This window comes from Oxyura jamaicensis, chromosome 1 (genome assembly GCF_011077185.1).
Source record: "Oxyura jamaicensis isolate SHBP4307 breed ruddy duck chromosome 1, BPBGC_Ojam_1.0, whole genome shotgun sequence".
Taxonomy (NCBI): Eukaryota; Metazoa; Chordata; class Aves; order Anseriformes; family Anatidae; genus Oxyura; species Oxyura jamaicensis.
Genome location: NC_048893.1, coordinates 9,011,213 through 9,023,619, shown reverse-complemented (window position 1 = coordinate 9,023,619; position 12,407 = coordinate 9,011,213). Strand labels below are relative to the sequence as shown.

The window sequence follows — 12,407 nt, the reverse complement described above, 5'->3', positions numbered from 1 at the left end:
TATTCTATTCTATTCTATTCTATTCTATTCTATTCTATTCTATTCTACCCACATTTCTGCCCACTGTTTTGTCAGCTTCAGATCAATTTCAGATCAGGTATGTATCATTTGAACTTAGCTTACATGCAAGCTCACCTTTATGTATTTCCAAACCTTTATCTTCTTGTTCTATGATGATGGTACACAGAAAACATCCATTTTGATCCCTGTTATTTCCTGGGAAAAATATTCCATATTCAACAATATCCAATCTTGTTCTTATTCTTGAGATGCTGGTTAGAAAAGGATATGAAATGATGAAAAAAGGAAACAAACAAAAATGTCTGGGTCTTCACAAAGAGATGCAAAGTTTATTTTTAGATTCTGTGAAGAGAAACTGATGTATGCAAAGAACAAAAGTCAAAAATAGCAAATTATGTGATTCTGGTTGAAATGGCTTCCCTTCAGACTGAAAGCACTGCCCCTGATCTTTTGGTTGCAATGTGCTTTTTAAGACTAGTTTGCATATATGTGATGTTACAGAATAAAAGGATGAAATGGTAATGATTTCATGCTGCAAGGCTGAAGCAGTCAGAAACTCATAAATGGTCAGGGCTAAGCTAAAGTTAATGCTGAAGTCTACATACTAAAATACTATTTTTTTTTTTCCCCTCCTTGCTCTTTCTTTCTTAAAAAAAAAAAAAAAAAAAAAAAAAAAAAAAGCATGGGAGAGAATATCATAGAATCACAGAATGGTTCGGGCTGTAAGGAACATTATAGATCACCTAATTCCAGCATCTCCCACTAGACCATGCCATGTTGCTCAAAGCCCCATCCAGTCTGGCCTTGAACAGTTGTAGAGATGGGGCATCCAAAGCTTCTCTGGGCAACCTGTGCCAGTGCTTGAACTGGGTCTGGCTGGGATGTTAACTTTCCCTGTAGCAGCCCATACAGTGCTGCGCTCTGCACTTGTAGCTAGAACAGCAGTGGTATCACACCGGTGTTGTGTCTGCTGCTGAGAAGTGCTGGCACAGCACCATGACTCTCTCTAACCCTCCTAGGGAGTGGGCAAAAAAGTGAGAAAGAAACATCACCAGGGCAGCTGACCTAAACCAACCAAAGGGATATTCCATACCATATGATGTCACACTCAGCAATAAAAGGTGGAAAAAGGAAGAAGAGGGGAGGGGTGGGCTCTCATTGCGAAAACATCTGTCCTCCTCCCAAACACCGGCTACGTGCGTTGAGGCCCTGCTTCAAGGACGTGGTAAAGCATTGCTCATCTGTGGGAAGTAGAGAGTAATTTCTTTCCTCTGCACTTCCACATAGCCTTTACTTGTTTTGTGTTGTTATTCCCTTTCCCCCTCCCTCTTCCCCTTTCCCTTTTTTCCCTTTAGTTGAATTGTTTAATTAATAATAATATTTCCTTAATAATATTTTTTCTCTTTAATTAAATTATCCTTATCTCAACCTGTGAGTTGTTCTTTCCTTTACTTCTTCCCCTCCTCATCTGAGGAGGGGGAGTGAGAGAGCGGTTGCAGTGTTCAGCTGCCTAGCACGGAAAAAGAAAAAAGCAAAGGAAAATTAGTATGTATTCCTTTTATCCATAACTTACCAGGACTACATCTGGTACAGTATCTGGGCACTTGAATATGACAGTAGTCAGGAAGTACATTTTCTAACAGTGACCAAGTTAGATGCCTAACTGCTACTGATTTCAGCTCACTAATCAGGCTAGCCCCCAGAGAGTAACAAAGAAAGTGGGGAATGTATCAAGGATAAGATTAAGAAGAGAAGATGACCCTCAGTGGAATGAACTCAGAAATATATTCTGGTCATCTCATTTTAGGTTTCTGATGGGAGACCTTATAGGTCTCTACCTCTAGTTTCTGCTTCTCAGTACACAAATGAAACCCTGCAGGCATTCTCTCTTACATTTCTCCCACAGCTTTTATTGTTGGGAGGAAAGAAAGCAATGTTACACTCTAAATTTACCTTTCATCTATCAAATGGTTCTATCATTCTAGCACCTATTTGCAAATTTTAACATCCATACTGATAAAAAAATACAGTCTATCATGATATACTGATGTAAAAATAACTGAGAGAGAATGGATTTACCAATAGAGATTAATGTAATTTTCCACTGATAGGACACTGAACTTTCATTTTCCATAAAAGCTGCGTGTCCCTTACCTATCTGGATATCTGTTAAACTAGTTAAACTAGTGCTACAGTGGTGAAAATTGGATAACACTGAGGTACTCAACTTATTAAAGAAATAAAAAAGGAGTAAGAAATCTGAAAAGCACTTTGTAGAACAAAAGAACAAGGCTGGCGAGGGTTTAAAGTAGATATTTTCTAGAATTGGTCATAAGATAAATCTTTTTAATATGCTTTCTTATGTTGCTGGCACAAAGTGGAGGAGTGGGTTAATGAGATTCTCTGATCATACAGAATTGTAGTCATTGTCCATACAGAAAAGAACTGGAAATCCTCTTTCATGTAGGAAAAATTGGATGATCTTGAGGACAGCAATAATAGAAATGAAGTGAAATTCAATAGCTTGTGAACTTAAGGCTAAACAATAGGAATTTATGTCACAATCCACAGTTTGAAACTCAGCAAGGAAAAAAAAGGACATGGGTAAATATATCTGTTACAGGATGACTAGAAACCACTGATGTGGATTAATATCATTTCCAATAGAGTCTAGACTACTAGGTTACTTTGACCATGAGCTGATAATGCTTTTTCTCTTCTTTTCAAAATACTGATTTGCTAGTACATTTCTTTGGACCTTTAAAATAAAACTGACACCAGTCAAAACATATATTCTACAGAATCCTAAAAACAGCAGAGAGAAATCTACTAGTAAAAACAGACTGCTACATTGTTTACCTCATCAGGGGGGTACCAGATTACAGAACTGTAGCACATATTAGTATTTGCATATTCAGAAAGTAGACTCTAATTCTTATGAAACATAAATGAGCACAGTTTTTGACATGGATATCCAGCAATTAAAGATAGATACATTGTAATGGAAATAAACATAGCATGAATTTCTGCTTGAACAGAAACCGTTGTTTATTGTGGCATTCAAAGTAGAGATGCCATACATTAAATGGCAGGTAGACTGATCAGGCAGCTTCAGAGAATATCCTCACTGGAGTAGACTATACATAATCAGGAGGACAGCAAATAGCAAAATATGCATCACCTTCCAATTTTCACAGGAATAACTAGCTAGGAAGAACATTTCATCATCTCTAACAAACAGCAAATTCTTCATTAATAATTAAACTGACATTTAAGTGTTCAGAATTAGCTTTTAAGTTAATCTTCTCTGAGACATATCCATGTATCTCTGCTGTAATTATAGCACAGTTGCCTCATTTAATTGATGCTTTTAATCTAAAAGGTTCTGTTTTAAAACACATTCCCCTAAAACATATAGTAGGAATGAATTATTGGCAAGACAGCAAAATTGTTCTGAGGACTGTAAATCACTAGAGCATTAAAGATACTGGGCACTGATATTTATTTTAAGATAAAGTAAATGAAAGTTAACCTCTGATGGTATGCCTAAACCCCATCATAAGTGATCTGTTTTCAAAAGCCATGTGCTGTGGACAAGTACTAAGGAAACCCAACACTTCAAAGAAAAAAAATATATACCACATATTTATTTTACTCAAGTAGAATTGGAGCCAACTCTAATCAAAAACAAATGTAAAAACATTTCCTTGTTTGTCTGTTCTTATTTATATTCAGACATTAAGACATAGGAGAGTGATATTCATCAAGTTTAAGTCTTATTCAAACTGAGTGGGATATAATTCCCAAACTAAAACTCGGCTAAAAAGAAATTCTGAAATACAATATCAGTAAAAACAGCTGAAAATAGTACTTTACAGAATCACACAATGTTTGAGGTTAGAAGGGACCTCTGGAAGTTATCTGATCCAACTGTCCTACTCATACATGATCAACTAGAGCAGGTTGCCTAGACCATGTCGGTATAGTTTTTGAATATCTCCAAGGAAGGAGACTCCACAGCCTCTCTAAGCAACATGTGTCAGTGCTCAGTCACAGAAAGAAAAGGTTCTTTCCTTCAGAAAGTACCTCTTGTGTTTCAGTTTCAGACAAGAGTCCATTGCCTCTTGTCCTGGCACTGGGCACCACCAAAAGGAGCCTGAAGATGTTCTTTGCACCCTTCCTTCAAGTATGTATAGACAACGATGAGATCCCTCTGAGCATCCTATGTTCCAGGCTGAACAATCCCAGCTCTCTCTGCCTTTCCTCATATGTAAGATGCTCCACTCCCTTGATAACTCTGTGGTCTTTCACTGGAGTCTCTTCAGTATGCCCATGTCTCTCTTGCCCTGGGGAGCTCAGACCTCCTCCACAGTACTCCTAGTGCAGCCTCACCAGTGCTGAGTATAGGGGAAGGTTCATCTCCCTCAACCTGTTGGTTTTGCTTCATGCAGCTCACGTTACCATTAGCCTTCTTTACAGCAAGGGTATATTTCTGGTCCACCAGAACCACCAGGTACTCTTCTGTAAAGCAGTTTTCTAGCTGGTCAGCCCCCATATATTGGTGCATGAAGTTTTTCCCCTCAATGTGCAGAAAACTGCATTTCACACAGTTCAACTGCATGATTGATTCTACTAATGCCTCAGTTGTGTATTGGATAGATTGCATATGAGATCAAATAAGGGGACGGGCCTGGATAGGGTAGGGTAGGGTAGGGCAGGGCAGGGCAGGGCAGGGCAGGGTAGGATAGGTTAGGGAAGGTCTCTCTGATCTCTTTAAGACTGACCCCAGTTTCAGTGACAGAATAAAGAGTTGCATACTAATATTAATAGCTTAGAAAGGAACAGAGTATAAAAATCAAACAGAAAAATATTGTAGAGACTAGAAAGATCTTTAATATGCAGACATTGAGGTAGATAATTTTTACTCTTGACTATGCTAGGCTGAATTTGTAACTTCTATTTAGCAGTAAAACTTTTAGTTTTCCCTACCTTGGGCATTCTTAGCACTTTACAATTAAGATGAATATTTCTGGAATCAGATATCACAGAGTGAATAGAAAAGCATTCTGTCTTGTCTACCTAAACTGTGCTACCCCCTGTATGACATTAAATACTGCATTTTTTCTTCTGTACAGATGTTTATCAGTACTTGTGAGAAGCTCTTCCTGCTGTTTACCAGCCTGGTAGATTTATATACTTTTCACTTTTAAACACATACCAAGTATTTCCTTTTTTTCTATTCTAAATAGTTTCAGAAGTCCAAAAAGTCTTAGCAGATGCTAAATGTGGATTTTCAGCTGAGTGTAAGGGCTTCAAGAAAGCATCACAGGGAAAAAAATAATTTTTACAAACAACAATGAACACAGTTTAAACAAATGAGACATCTTTTTATTTAAAAATGTATTTTGAGAATAATTTAATTATAACATTGTGCTAAATAAAAATTGTACATTGATTGCATTTCTGAAAAGGAGTTAGCTAGCTAAATGGAAGCCTGGATGTACTGGCAGAAAGATTTTGACAGATAAGAAACTGAATTGAATAAAATGAATGAACATTTTATATTTAACTGTACTGTCATAGGCACAATAAACTGAGACTCTCTGAAAAAAAAAAAAAAAAAAGAAGAAGAACAAAAAAGAAAGAAAAGAACTCATGAATTTTAAGACATTTTATAGATTGGATTATTTTTATTTCTGATCTGATTTTAAGGTCTAAGAACGATGATCTTTGGATTTTCTCTACAACTCGAAGGGCAAAAGACTAGATAAAATCTTGAGGACAGATAGCACTATGAATCTCCTAACAAGCAATGTTTTATTTAAAATCTTAGTTTCTTTGAATAAGGTAAGAATTTGGTCCACTACATTTCTTCCAAGAAACAAGGCTTACATGAACACTGAAAAGCATAAGACTCATGATAAAATTGTAACAGAGGGCATAACATTGACTAAAAACACCCCAAAAGAAGTACATCCTGGCATTTAATACTAGTATCCAACATATTGGTTTAGATGACATTCATGTCTATTTAAAGTTTAACATCACCTGTATAAGTCAAGATAGTTATCTAAGTTCATTCTACCCCTAGGTACCACTTTCTAGAAACAAACGTCACAGGATGGTTTAGGTTGAAAGAGACCTCCAGAAGCCATCAGGTCCAACACCCTGCTCAAGCAGGGACACCCATAGCAGGGCTCCCAGGACCATGTCCCAGTGACTTTTGAAGATCTCCAAGGAGGGAGACTCCACAGCCTCTTTGGGCAACCTGTGCCATTGCTCTGTCAGCTGCCCAGTAAAGTGCTTCCTGATGTTCTGATGAATCCTCTTGTATTTCGGTTTGTGTCTATCACCTCTTGTCCCAACACTGGGCACCACTGAAGATGGCTGTGTTGGGTCGGTCTTGGATGGAGTCACCTTTCCCTGCAGCAGCCCACACAGTGCTGTGCTCTGCACTTGTAGGCTGTGAAAGGGGAAGGTGAATCAAGTCAGTATGCAGAAATGAAAGCTATACAACTGGCCCTAGAAATTGCTGAAAGAGAAAAATCACCAGTACTGTATCTCTACACTGACTCATGGATGGTGGCAAATGCTCTATGGGGGTGGCTACGGCAATGGAAACAGAACAACTGGCAGTGCAGAGGTAAACCCATCTGGGCTGCTACCCTGTGGCAAGATATTGCTGCCCGGGTAGAAAACTTGGCTATAAAGGTACGTCATGTAGATGCCCACATGCCTAAGAATCGTGCCACTGAAGAACATCAAAACAACAAAGAAGTGGATCGAGCTTCAAAAATTGAAGTAATTGGACCTGGACTGGGGACATAAGGGTGAGCTGTTTGTGGCTTGAGGGGCCCATGAAACTTCAGGACATCTAGGGAGGGATGCCACATACAGATGGGCTCATGATCGAGAGGTGGACCTGACCATTGAGGCCATCACACAGGTTACCCATGAGTGTGAGACATGTGCTGCAACCAAACGAGCCATGAGGGTAAAGTCTCCCTGAAACAGGGGGAGATGGCTTGGATTTCCATATGGTGAGGCCTGGCAGATTGACTACATCAGACCACTCCCACAAACCTGCCAAGGGAAATGTTACATACTTACCATGGTAGAAGCAACAACTGGGTGGCTAGAAACATATCCAGTAAATCATGCCACCGCCTGAAACACTATCTTGGGCCTCGAAAGACAAGTGCTGTGGTGACATGGTACACCAGAGAGAATTGAGTCCGACAATGGGAGTCACTTTTGAAACAATTTGGTCACCTCCTGGGACAAGAGACATGGCATTGAGTGGGTGTAGCACATCCCTTATCACCCACAAGCTTCTGGGAAGGATGAGAGGTACAATGGATTGTTAAAAACTGTTACGAGCATTGGGTGCTGGGACATGGAAACATTGGGACATGAATCTACCAGAGGCCACTTGGCTAGTTAAAAACAGGGGGTCTGAGAGCCGTCCTGGTCCTGCTGAAACAAAACCCCTACACACTGTGGGAGAAACTAAAGTCCCTGTAGTGCATTTAGGGAAGTGGATGGGGAAGGCGGTGTGGGTTGCTCCTGCCATGGGAAAAGGCAAACCCACTCATGGGATTGTCTTCGCCCAAGGACCAGGGTATACCTGGTGGGTAATGCAGAAGGATGGGGATATCAGGTGTGTGCCTCAGGGAGATTTAACCTTGGGAGAAAATTAATCTGTAATCCAAGTTATGTGTTGTAGGAGGACACTGCAGAACCAAAGACAGGTCAACCTCGCAAGGAACCAGGCAAGTGCAACAGTGTCATGAGCTAAGCTGGTGCTGGTGTCAAGAAAACCAACTTCACCTGTCCTGAGTGACCACTTTGACAGATGAAGCTGAAACCATCAACAGTTTTTATGAACATTTTGGGGAAAGGCCTATGGAATGAAAAGTACAGATGTATAAATACTTTAATGGACAGAGAATAATGATGGTGAGAATATCTATATACTAAACTATGTGGGACCTGAGTGTGACACAAATGTTATGGAATAAGGGGTGGAGTTTGTGTTGGGTCTGTCTGGGATGGAGTCACCTTTCCCTGCAGCAGCCCACACAGTGCTGTGCTCTGCACTCGTTGCTGGAACAGCACTGGTATCACTCCAGTGTTGTGTCTATTGCTGCATAGTGCTGGCACAGCATCAGGACTCCCTCCAAGCCCCCAAGAGCCAATGGGCTGGGGGTGGGCAATTGATAGGAAGGGGACATCACCAGGGCAGCTGACCTAAACCGATCAAAGGGATATTCCATAACACCTGATGTTACACTCAGCAATAAAAGGGGGGCTCTCGTGGGGGAGGGCGGTCCTCCTGAACAACTGGTACGTGTTTTGAGGCTCTCCTTCCCAGGACGTGGCCGAACATCACTTGTTGATGGGAAGCAGAGAATAACTTTTTTTTTCTTTCTCTCTGTGCTTCTGTGCAGCCTTGTTTTTTTTTTTTTTTTTTTTTTTTTTTTTTTTTTTTTTTTTTTTTTTCTCCCCACTCCCTTTCCGTTTAATTAAATCATTCATTTCAAACCTTGAGCTCTTTGTGTTGACTTTTCTCCCCCTTCCTCTTTGAGGAGAGGGGGAGTGAGAGAGCAGATGTGGTGGAGCTCGGCTGCCCACTCGAGTAAAACCACCACAAGGGCCTGGACCTGTCTTCCTTGCACCCTCCCTTCAGGTGTTTATAGATGTTGATAAGGACCCCCTGAGCCTCCTCTAGACCAGTTGAACAGTCTCAGCTCTCTGCCTCTCCTCAAAAGGGAGTGCTCCATTCCTTTGATCATCTTGGTTGCCCTCCATTGTCTTCTTTCTAGTATGCCCATGTCTCTCTCATACTTGGGAGCCTAGACCTGGACACAGTACTGGCATCCAACAAAACTTTCATGGTTAGGGAACCCTCCCACCTCCACCAGTGAGAGTGCCCACAAGAAGGCTATGGTGTCTCTTTTTGGTCCAAAATAATCTTCCCTTTCTCCACGTTTTCACTCTTGAAGTGGTACTAACATGCAGCACAAATTAAGACACTTCTGTTCTTTTTCCCTAGACCTCTCAAGTTGCAAACATAATTTTTTTTTTCTAATCAGCATATTCTCCTAGATTAAATGGCTTTCCTGCTAATTCTGAACCTTTTAAGGCAGCTGCTATATTTTAAATACACGTTATTGAAAAAGTCACTCTGTCTTCCACCATAGCAAACCTCTGGTGAGCTCTCCGTAGAGACTGCACAGAATATATTAATGGTAACAGAGTTTGTTAGTCTTCTGAACTACTTCAAAAACAAATATCCACTACATTCAATTGAAATGAACCTCAGTGAAGTATCAGATGCTCCTACTGCTACTCACGCATACATTCTAACTTTTCAAGATGTAGGGAGAGAGATGGAAAATAAAGAATGGTGAAAAAAAAAAAAAAAAAAAAATAGGCCCTCTAGGTATTAATTATTCATTACTGGGTAGCTGTGGATAGCTGTGAGGGACTTTATTTAGGAGAAGCTACAAGTCAGCTGAAAAAAGCCAAGGAAATGGGACACAAGATAAAAAATGCTTAAATATAAAGCTGCTGCAAAGTGCCTAAATTACCAGAAAAAAAGATAAAGGTAAACCACATGTAAAAGGAGCAGTTCAATCAGAACCACAGGAAGTTTTCAGAAGGGTGAACCATCTTTACTGCTGAGGTTTAGACTACAACTATATATATATATATATATATATTTTTTTTTTTTTTCCCAGAAGCAACATAGAGTTGGGTTCCCAGTTCCTATAATTCAATGAACTATAGAAGTTGTCTTTCCTGACTATTTTCCACATTATGTCTGTGTTGGTTTATATGTTTTTTTTTTTTTTTTTCTTTTTAAATTTTGAATTAGATATTTATGATACGACAAATGTATAAATACACACTATTGCAAAAGTTAAGAGTTAGGTAATTTGTGCTAATTATGACTGCATACTTTTTAATTTTAGTGTGCTTGTGCAATACTAGAAAATTAATTATCAATCTGTCCCATGAAAATACTGATTTAACATTGCTAGGAACTATCAACCTTTAAGAAAATGAGAGCATATTTTTAAGTACGTACCAACAATTTAGAACTCTTACCAGTGAAGCCTCTCAAAGGATTTACAAGTGCTACTAAATCTAGAATCTCTGTAGCCTTCCAGACTACAGAAAAATAATTATTACTGGTTTTAAAACAAATTAAAACAAAGAGATTAATTGAGTACCAAAGTCCTGAAGAAGTCTAAGGTTGATGCGGGGAAACTTAGGGCTCTTTTTTCCAATTCCTTTGCCTTGATACTTGACTATCTTTACAATATGCACTTCCCATAACCACATCTCTTATCTGTCTGAATAAATTAAATCCTAAATATTTTTTTCAAAAAAAAATATTAAATCTTAATTAATTAAAATTTAAGAAAAAAAAAATAGGAATTTTCTCAATTGCCCATCAATAGGATTTTCCCAGAAAACAGATCTTCACAGAAAATGAGACCTCCATAACTTACAAGCAAAACAGATTATACAGCTTTCCGCTCTTCTTCCCATTATGCTCACAAGTAGCTGTGTCTTGATTCCAGGTTTTGCTTTCAGTAATTTCAATCTAGGTGACAAAACAGACATTAAATGCATGGCACCCCAAAGCAAAGAATGCTGTTATTGCAACTGATCGTAACCTCATGAGTCATCGCAACTATGAGCAATTGCCATAGTTATTCCCATTAAAATTAGCTTTAATGATGGTGAATGATTATGTTTGATATTTTATATGTAATGCTTTAGCTGATAGTTTAATGTGAAAAGTCATGTTCTTAACAGTTTACTCCACTTCAGAACTACTGGGCTGAAGGATCCCTTGGATCCCTTGAAATATGATTCCTGCACTTTATATTTTGTGACTTTCCAAATTATGCATTATTTGGCAACAGATTCAGGAATCAGGAAAAAAAAATGCAGATGACAAATATAATTTTATATAAGTTATGAAAAATTCTTGTTAGGATTTAGACCCATTTTGCAAACTTGTGGTGTTTTACATTTAGGTATAATAGTCTTAGAGCTTAGGGAAAGATATACTATTTTAGTGGCAATTCTTGCATTCATGCTTTTTAACATCATCAATCTTCACACAATTACTTGGCACCTCTTGAGAATTATATACTGACATTCTGTTTAAAATGCTTTAAATAACTTACAACTTCAAAATGAAGAAGTAGCCTTTTATTTGCACCAGATACTTGAAGTAGCCTTTTACTTGCACCAGATACTTGCACCAATCTGTGTGCACCAATCTTTTCTGTGACTGTACAATGACAAGAATCATGGCTATCTGCTTCAGTCCGTGTTTACAGAAATAATTAATTAATCAAGCTACTATAGACAATGTTTCCCAAACTTTTGATACCCGAGGCATGTGTTTTTCTATTTTAAAACTGACAACATATGACAGATCTCCCTTAGCAGTCCTGACCCTGACCAGCTCGACTAGAAAACAGTACTATGACCAGCTGCTAGACTTGTCATGCATGATATTCTGCTCCTCGGGCCCCTCGCTCTTGCCAGGCTATTTAGATTGGTTGCAGGGCAGAACACACTGGCCAGCACAGTGTTACCTGTTGGGAATTTTTATTGCAAGGCATCCGAAAAAATAATAATAAAAAGGAAGACAAATTTAGAAACATTGGAACTTTATTATTATTATTATTATTATTATTATTCACAAGCTTAGAGAGAAATCCTGGCCTTACAGAAAATAACAAGAGTTTATCCTCCATTCATTACAATCTTCGTTACACCTATGGTGTGAGTGGAAGCCCAGAGATAACAAGCCAGCATAGCATCTACACGAAAGAGAATAGAAACCAGTGTGCAAATACACAGCATGAATTCCAAGAATCATTGCTGCTTATCTTTCTCTCCTGTCTCTCCATTATTTTTATGCTTTAGACCAGATGTAGTTGCTGCCATTCAGCTGGGCTGAAGGAGCCCCTGGAGTCTGATTCTTGCACCTGAAACTGTTTTGGTACTTTCCATGTCAAACTGGAACAAGTCATCAACCCTCCCAGCCTGTTCTCTAAATCCTAAGCTAAAAATCTGGGCTTTTTCTTAGTAACCTTTCCTAACTCCACAAATATGAAATTCTTACCAGAACACTGGTATGGTTTCAAGAGGGGAGTAGACTGAAATTACCTCAGTGTTGATTATGACCAGTAGTTAAGGGAATTTCTGAAAAGATAGGAAACATGGCTTTGTATTCCACTGAACAGAATTAAGAACTGGATCCCATCTTCTGCTTCCTGAGCAAGTTCTCCACCCACCAAAATACTCTGCATCATCCTCTTTTCCTCAACACAGTTTCTCAAATTTTTCAGTTC

General features: G+C 38.9%; 1 long non-coding RNA gene across 1 annotated transcript in view; it reads right to left on the bottom strand.

Moving 5' to 3' along the window:
• The window catches only part of LOC118160672, a 20,286-nt gene extending 8,181 nt beyond the window's left edge, over positions 1-12,105 (bottom strand). The window contains exons 1-2 of the long non-coding RNA XR_004747625.1: positions 12,091-12,105; positions 6,671-6,674 (exon numbers count right to left, since the gene is read on the bottom strand). This is a non-coding gene — a long non-coding RNA (uncharacterized LOC118160672). The remainder of the gene's footprint in view (positions 1-6,670; positions 6,675-12,090) is intronic.
• Between the last annotated feature and the right edge of the window lie 302 nt (positions 12,106-12,407).